Source organism: Xiphophorus hellerii, chromosome 11 (genome assembly GCF_003331165.1).
Source record: "Xiphophorus hellerii strain 12219 chromosome 11, Xiphophorus_hellerii-4.1, whole genome shotgun sequence".
In the NCBI taxonomy this organism is placed as follows: Eukaryota; Metazoa; Chordata; class Actinopteri; order Cyprinodontiformes; family Poeciliidae; genus Xiphophorus; species Xiphophorus hellerii.
In genome coordinates, this window is record NC_045682.1 from 7,398,350 (window position 1) to 7,407,885 (window position 9,536).

A 9,536-nucleotide genomic window follows, 5' to 3' on the forward strand; every position below is an offset into this window, starting at 1 on the left:
AACGAAGGCGATGGCCAAACTGTTCAGCGTGGCAGCCATAAGGGTTCCCGAAGCTGCGGCAGCGGTTTAACACCCCCTACAACTTCTGGGCTAATTTACCCACCGACCTGCAGCTGAGGGAGCCCAGAAACACCTGGTGGAGCAGATGGATTGCCACGGCAAGGGCCCGATGGAGCACGGCCCGAAGGAGCATTTCTAATGCTCTTCTGAGAGAGGCTCTTTTTCCCTCAACGCTCTCGTTTCATTGGGACCTTGCAAAAGTGGCGATGTCGGCTAAGGAGAAGATAGCGGACCAAAGTGTGTCCCAGGTCTGTCAGGACGATGGCAGCAACTGGTTTTGGAAAGGCGTTTCAACTGCAAGGAACAACCGGCGGATGTCTGTGGGAAAAGGTAAGAAATTAAGTCACACCTGACGTTACGGTTTCTCCAGCCCCTCCTCTTCAACATGATCAAGGAGCTTTTGGAGAGGAGCTAAAAATAACGAATTCGGAAGATAAAAAAATCCCAGAACAAATCATTATTGACCATTTGAGGCTGGAGAAATCTGACTGGGACTGAACATTTATCCTGATGTGTTCAGTTAAATGAAATTATGGGATTGAAAGGTAAAAAGATTTGACAGGTTTCCTGTTTGCAGGTTTCTTTCCAGGTACTCCGGCTCAGGATGATGAGAGCGACTGGTTATGGAAAGGCGTTTCAACTGATGGCAAGGAACAACCGACGGATGTCTGTGGGAAAAGGTAAGAAATTAAGGCACACATCGGACACAGAAAACAGCGATGACGTCGTGACAAAAACGTGCTTCTTCCCCAGAGAGCAAGAAAAGCCAAAGAGTGATTTGAATGAGATTAAAGGACTTCTAGAATCGCTTTACTAGAAAACCAATTCTTACAGAAAGAGCTGAAGAAATTGAAGGATGAGCCCCTCATAGATTCACTTAAACAGGAACTGGAGAAAGAACTATCCAAACGCATTGAGCTGGAACAGAAAGTCATAAAATTAGAAGTTCAGGATTCTCCATCTCAGTCATCAAAACCTCCATTCCCTCAACCTACAGAAAAACATAAAGAGAACTTCCTGAATCGGCTTCACAATCATTTCGGAGTTTTCATGGAAAACTTCCGTTTCCACCCAATCACAATAGATCAAAGAAGTTCTAAAGATTTAATGTGTTGCGCTCCAACATTGAGCCCACACACTTTTCATAGAGACCAGGAGCAACAGCAGAAAAAATGAAGATCCGCGATCGCCTTAGAGCTTTTAAGGAAAAACTCCATTTCCACCCAAAGGCGATTGTGGAGAGGGAGGACCCACTAAGCCCAATAAAGATGACAAAGAACATGAGACGCCTTGAACAAGACTTCAGACCTGTGGCACACTTTTTTAGAAACTTGTCTGCTTTATCCAGCTGGCGCTCTGTGCACATGACTTTCTGTTTTTTCTGTGTCTACATGTGCACAGTGTGGTATAGCTGGACCATTCCCTCCATCCTGCTCCTCATGATTCTCCACCTTTCCATAAATTATCTAACTTCCAAAGGCTGGAGGATCCCGAGGAGCATCATACCCGACGTGTGTGAGCCAGGGGAACATCTAAAAGGCAACCCAAATATCCTACAGATGTTCCACTTGGCTTTCGATTCTGCTCAGAAAACTCAGAAGCTTTTTGGAAACATGGCCGACATCCTTGAGAAGATAAAAAATCTGTGCATGTGGGTCCGGCCAGAGCTCACAGTAAAGATCTACGTGGGACTTTGGCTGGTTTTTATCTTCTCATGCGTGTTTCCATACCAGCTGCTGGGCTTTATCATAGGTGTTTCTGTAGGGATCAAGTTTTTCATCATTGACTTGATCTTTGAAAGGTGCTCGAAGCTGCAGCAACGGTTTGACGCCCCCTACAACTTCTGGACTAATTTACCCACTGACCTGCAGCTGAGGGAGCTCAGAAACACCTTCCTGAGCCAGACGAGAAGAAAGTGGCGGCTGATACCACAGCACAAAGAGAGGAGCTTTTCACGAGGCTTTCAACCTTCTGGAGAGTGAGCGGGTATAGAGAAGATAATTGGACTATTACTTTCCTGGGAAGAAGTCGGACATAGTTGTCTCTCAATTCCCTCAGGATGATGAGAGCGACTGGTTTTGGAAAGGTGTTTCAACTGATGGAGTGCCCCTCCTGGGGACTCTCTTGTTCTGCTGGGGGACTTCAACGCTCACGTGGGCAATGACAGTGAGACCTGGAGGGGCGTGGTTGAGAGGAAAGCTCACCCCCGCCTCCCGATCTGAACTCGAGTGGTGTTCTGTTGTTGGACTTCTGTGCTCGTCACGGATTGTCCATAACGAACACCATGTTCAGGCTTAAGGGTGTCCATATGTGCACTTGGCACCAGGACGCCCTAGGCCCCAGTTTGATGATCGACTTTGTTGTCGTTTCATTGGACCTGCGGCCGTATGTCTTGGACACTCGGGTGAAGAGAGGTGCAGAGCTGTCCACTGACCACTACCTGGTGATAAGTCGGCTCCGGTGGTGGGGGAGGAAGCCGGTCAGACTGAGGGTCTGCTGGGAACGTCTGGCAGAATCCCCTGTGAGACGGAGCTTTAACTCCCATCTCCGGCAGAACTTTGAACAAGTTCCGGGGGAGATGGGGGACATTGAGTCTGAGTGGGCCATGTTCCATGCCTCCATTGTCAAGGCGGCTTATCGGAGCTATGGCCACAAGGTTGTCAGTGCCTGTCGCGGTGGAAACCCTCTAACCCGTTGGTGGACACCTTCGGTGAGGGATGCTGTCAGGCTGAAGAAGAAGTCCTATCAAGCCTTTGTGGCCTGTGGGACTCCGGAAGCAGCTGATGGGTACCAGTGGGTGAAGTGGCATGCGGCTCAGGTGGTTACTGAGGCAAAAACCTGAGTGTGAGAGGACTTTGGAGAGGCCATGGAGAAAGACTTCCGCACAGCTTCGAGGCGATTCTGGTGCACCATCCGGCATCTAAGGAGGGGCAAGCAGTACAGCACCATCACTGTTTATAGTGGGGATGGTGTGCTGCTGACCTCAACTTGGGACGTTGTGGGCCGGTGTGCAGAATACGTCGAAGACCTCCTCAATCCCACCAACATGAAAAAATAAAATAAAATAAATAACCCATTCTTTTCTATGTGTCTGTCAAATGTTCTTTCAATGCTTGTTTGGTCTTTTCAATGTGTCTGTCAAATGTTCATTCAATGTCTCACGGCTAGTGACCAGTCGGGTCACCATCTACCAGTTCACTCGGTCCTCTGGGCTGGGGCTCGCCATCCAAGTTCTGGAGAGGATGATCTTGACCTGGAACAAGGCCAAAGTAAAGCATCTTAAAATACAGGATGCTAATATCAATAAAGCTTAAGCTACAATTCAAAGAGATATTTCATCATTTCTCAAGTTTTTTCCATGTTGTACAACAATATTCAAGTTATTAGAGTTCAATATTACCAACACATCAGTAAAACTAAAGAAATTAGCTTATATGTGGTAATACACACACACACACAGATATATATATATATATATACACACACACACACACACATATATATATATGGGCCAATGAAGTACATCTATAACACTATATTTAACATCAGAATGTGGATTAGAAGCTCACATTAGCTCTGACCTACTCAAAACAGAAAGTTCCCAAGCAATGCCAACAGAAAAGCACATTACAGCACCATGAACCATGAATTAGCACCGTTGAAATATTAGAACATGTGCTAATAGAAAAATAAGTGCAACTACATAGATAAAATACAACATACACAATAATAATAAAAAATCTTACAATACAATTTTATTTTTATTACATTTGATCAGTTACTCGGTATTTTATCCAATTTTCAGCGAATTTACTGAGCCAACTGCCAAGCGCGTGCTTGGCAGTTGGCTCACCGATGCTCCGATGCTACACGATGCTACAAGGGGATTTTTCCGGGCTTCAGCCGCTCACAAGGGAAGCTTTCTGAGATTTAATAAAAACGGATTTACTATTTTGAATGATATATTTTGCGAATCTATTTTAACGTTGTTTTTTCTTACCGATTTCCAAGAGTCTGTCAAATTTGACAAGATCTCCAGGCTATTAGCGGAAACAACCGTTAGCGCTGAGCTCTCAAGCGTGTATGACGCAGTCTGAGCAAAATCTCAGCACATCAGTTAAAGAGGCGGGACAATCAACCTTATTGGCTGATGTGAAATCACACTGTGCCAGCTATTGGTTGTTTAATCCGTCACTAAAGGCAATCACTAAAAGCATATGTCAAAGTTTTTAAAGATTTTTAGAACTTTTTATCTATATTTATGAACATATTTATTAACTTATTTTTTTTAACTTTATTACTTTTTAACTCTTACTGTATAATAAGACATGAAATCTATTTATACTTTTTAATCTTGTAGAAGAAGACATTAAATCAACATCTATTAATTATTTACTTTTGTTTTTAACACTGGGTTACAGTTGGGATTCCCCCCTGGAGGAGCTGGAACAAGTGGCTGGGGGGAGGGAAGTCTGGGCCACCCTTTTTAAACTGCTACCCCCACGACCCAACCCTGGATAAAGTGGAAGAAAATGGATGGATGGAGTAAAAATATTGTAGCGATAGTAAAAATAAGTAGTAAATTCAAGTCTAGGATTCCTGTATAAACCCTGTTTTATGGCACATTTCAGCAACAAGGTAGTTCTTGGTGCAGGCCCAGGTAGAGCAGCCTGCGCCGCTCCACATTCCTCCTCTTCCTCACTCACACATGGATCAGATTTTCTCATTTAATCTGGTGATAAAATCATTTAAACCTATAATTTAAACTGTTCAGCTACCTGACGGGCCGCCGCGTCAGCGAGGCGTGCCAACTCGCCCAGAGGGAAGGTGAGAGGAGCGGACAGAACCTCGGGTTCTGATGGAGACCGGCAGAACCTGATAGTGAATTTAAACTGGAGCTATAAACAGTGCTTGGCAAATGTGTGTGTGTAACCATGGTGATGTGTGTGTTTAGGCGACCACCGCCTGGCCCTGCTGCTGTCACAGGCCTCCGGCTTGCGGTTCTGCCGCCAGCTGTTGGACGTGCAGCTGGCCGACTGGAGCCGGACACTACACTACACTACAAGGTGTATTTGACTGGTTCATGTATCAAGATAACGGTAATATTCCTGAGAATACTCTGGAAGTCTAAAAATCAACACTTGTATTACTGAGAAAGAACAAATACATATGTCACACAGTGAAAAAATACTAAATAAAAATAATAAATTCTAATAGAATACATTATGTAATGTGGATTTTCTTTAAAAGCATGCAGTGGAAACATAGAACCTCTAGCAATTCACAATACAGGTTCTGACCAATTACTGGACCAAATTTCATTCCAAAAACCTGAACCATAGACATTTTAGAAAGGTATTGGTTGATAAAATTCCAGGCAAACATTCCAAATGTGCCATTTTTGGACATTTTGGCACCAATTACAAATTTCTCTCTTTTTTTAAATTTATTTTTTCCCTAACCTATATCTTGCTATAAATATTATTTGCAATTAATAACAGTGATTTTTTGTAAACAATATAATAGTGAATTACTACTAAAAAGCACAGTCCTGGGCGCTCTGGTTATAGAAGCATTGAGTCAGAAAACCAAACATACAGGGGAGATTTTCTGCAGCCCATTGGTTGATTTGGGTGATTGACACATCTAACAGCCAATAGAATCAGGTTGATTACAAAATCCCATAGCAACATCATTCACCAATCATAAACGAGCTGAAACGCATTTGCGTAAACGACCGGAAAGCTCCAGCTAACAAAGAAAGTCGTTTGAGTATAGAGGCGGTATCCATGGAGACAGAAAATTTGAAAATGGTGAGAAATCACATCAGTGTGACACAAGAACAACAGATTACAGTACCTGAGTGGAAATATTTACTCTAACATGGATTATGACCACGAAACGGCAAAGGTAGAACTGAATTTATGTTTTATGGGTACAGAGTGATACAAAGGGCTACCAGTTTGATAAACTCTTCTGAAATAACAAATTTGCTCAGTTTGCATGTAGTATACTAGAAATGTCCTTAATCCAATAATCTGTCATATTTTACATTAGAACGGGATTTACCAGAAAGACTGAACTGATTCAGACTTACAGAAGGTTATAACAATGTAAATGTAAAACAAGCGTCATGAAATAAGTGCCATGTTGCAAAAAGCAATGAATCAATTAATTGTATGATCAGTTAAAACAAACTTAATAATTTCCATTTGCCTGATTTATTGTTTTTCTATTTCTGCCTAAATATGGATGATGAAAGTTTTCAGTCTGGAGTTTTGGTCTCAACCAGATCTTTTTTTGAAGGATAATTTAGTTTATAGAGACTTAATAATCCTTTTTATTTGTTGTTTCTGTTGTTTTATTTATTTAAAAGGTCTTCCAGTTCCAGTGTTGAATCTTCATTAGAATTTCAAGTTTATTGACAAATGAGAATCTGTTCTTGCATTGTTATACCATTGCCATTGTACAACAATATTATCATTTATCACAATAACTTCTGGGACAATTTATTGTCCTGTAACATTTGTTGTTGTGACCAGGGGCACAACTACATACTTTCTGAGGTGTATGCGAACATGTCATCGCATGTCATAATTTAATATATATTTGAGCCAAAGAGCCACTTCTGTTAGCCTGTGTCTAGAACCGCCTGTGGGCTGCAGGTCTGAGGCTTTTTGTTAGCATGTTTTCTATCATTCTTATAGCTTGATAGGAAGCAACCCACATTAATAAAATGGTGAAATAATATTAACCACAAAACACTGTATTTATAAAAGATATAAAAACATTTTCCTACACAATCCTAACAAACGTTTTTAATGTTGAAAAAATAAACGGTTTCTCTTCACAATATTTATTTATTTACTATTAATCTATTTGTATGATTTGTTCTTTAAATCGCCATTTATATTATTTTTAGGTCTCAGGAAATGACTGAGGGATGAAGAGACTGATGTCTGGTTCTTTAGGTTCTGACGGGTCTGCGGTTCCTCTCCTGACCCATTCTGTCTGATATCAAACAACCCACTGTGCGCCACTGAATATCGCCGACACATTTTTTAATGCCCCTATTAAACTTCACTCTGGTTGTTTAGCCTGGAATGTGTGTCTTCCTGTGTGTTTTTGCCAGAGGTTTTGCTTCTAAGGACGGTGTTTTATCGGGTGGACATTTTAAAAAGACGCGGGTTGGTAGCAGCTCACCGCGCCTGCGCAGCAACCGTCTCTAGGTAACCATGACAACAGCGTCAGTTCGTGGGGAGGTGAGGAGGAGGTTCGCATTTAGGTCCCGCAACGACAATTTAGCTGACCTTAATATTTCCTCTGTTTTGTTTTGGTCATTATTATCACACTTATTGTCGAGATGTGTGTGATAGGTGTGTCTATCAGACATTTATAGCAATACGGAATAAATCGCGTCCCGTATTGGACAACAACAACCGCCTGTCATTTTAGCCTAGCTTAAGCTAACCTGAATATTTACAACTCTCTTGTTGATACACTGACATTACTTACCTTCTGTCTTTCAACCATTTTGAAAAGCTTTTCTTCGTCTCTCTAACATCTTTATTCCTCCCCTCTTCCGTTTTCTGTTTTGTGCCCTGGTGTTTTTTCTGCCGCCCCATCTTTAGCTCCCTGTAGTGGAGTGCATTACTACAATTCAAATTTAAAAGAAAAAAAAAAAACGCGCCTCAGCTCGTTCTCGAAGGGCCGCTGCTCAAGCTACATGGGAGGGGAGAGCGGCTGGCAGGAGGGGAGGGCCGCCTGATCAGTGCTGTTCCTCTGTTATTGATCATTTCATACACAAACAGCTGTTAAGTACATAAAATGCTGACTAGAAAAAATAATTCCCCACATCGTTTTTGCTCCCCGTCTAGTGCAGCGCCCCCTATGCGTTGCACACACTGCATACCCGCTTTTTGAGCCACTGGTTGTGACAGACCTATGCAATAGTAAACATTGAGACTTTTCTTTAACAACCAAGGTTTTTCTTCAGTGTTAACAGGGTCTTGCACTGGACTGTTGGGATATTTTTGTTTTTTCCGTTGTGGTTGTGTCCGTACTCCAGATTTCACCGTAGGTCTTTTGTTTTGTTGTGAAATAATAACGTCCAGTCTTTTTCTAACGAATGCCAGACTGACCTCGACATCCGTTGTCAGGCATGTATAAAACCAGCCCGTCCCTGGTGTTGATGGACGGTGTCCTCTTGCGTTTGTCTGCTTTAGGTGTTTTAATCATTGATGTTCCAATCAGAAATGTCCTCCAGTGTGTTTTAAAACATCAGTAAATCTATCTACTCTATGGACCCTTGAAACCTCTTCATCAGCTGAGATACTTTCTGTAGACACAAGGGTTTCACTCCACATCCTGTTCAGTCTGCTGAATTCATCACAAGTGGCAGCAAAACAACTGAAGGATCATCAGGGAAATATTGACTGCCACAATGAATACTTTTACATTTTTATAAACTTACAAATGTGTCTACAATCATTTTTAGTTTCATCATTGTGAGGTATTTGTGTAGATTTAAAAAAAAAAACAACAAAAGTAACGAAAAGCAACCAAAACTGATTGTGTAAAACTGTGGGGCTGTGGAAACGTTCTGGTGTAGATATGAAGCCGAACAAACACAGACTGAACCAACAAGGAAACCTTGATGTCAGGCGACTGATGAGAAACACAGAAACAGAACATTTCCTCCTTAAGGCCACAGGAACAGGTCCTACTGTATCAGGTGAATTCAGCAGAGAAACCAAAACATGAAAACCAGTCAGTGCAGATTGAACATTTCCCTGTTTCACAGTCACAGAAAATACAGACTTGATCCACATTTACACTAATGTACCCAAAACTAAAGATATGTTCACTGACTTTTGTAAATCCCAATCCAACAGCATTACCTGCACAATCATTCATGACTTTTCAAGTTGAAACTGTAACAGATTATAAATTATTGGGAAGTGTTATTAATAAGCTGAGCTTTGAAAGAAACAGGGATGCAGTGTGTAAAATGCTACAGCAGTGATACTTATTTTAAGGAAACAATCGTTTTAAAGTTTGTAATTTATGAATTTTATTGGATCTGTTCTTATTGTTTTGGTTTGGTGGTGTTGTTCATAAGAGAAGACGACTCTTATGTCTCTGTATTGTAATAAATATTAGTGTCTTTATAAAATAAAAATAAGGAGGGTTAGGGTGAGAACTGTCCATATAGCACCGTGGAAGAAATGTTTGAAGGCTTGTGCATGAATCAAGATGTATTTGAATCAGAATTTAAACGATTTAGTAGGAATGGTGTTGAAAAGGCAAATTAAGGAAATCTGGATTAATCCATATAGTAGACCGCTGTTAAAAGCTTGGAATGCAAATATTGATATCCAGTATTGTGTTGATGCATATGCATGTTGTGTTTATATTGTATCTTACATGTCAAAAATTTAACGTGAAATTGGTTTTCTTCTAGGAAATGGACAAAA

At 41.3% G+C, this 9,536-nt stretch overlaps 1 pseudogene; it reads left to right on the top strand.

Moving 5' to 3' along the window:
- The first annotated feature begins 266 nt into the window (after nt 1-266).
- Nucleotides 267-3,374, top strand: LOC116728806 (GRAM domain-containing protein 4-like; annotated as a pseudogene).
- The last annotated feature ends 6,162 nt before the right edge of the window (nt 3,375-9,536 follow it).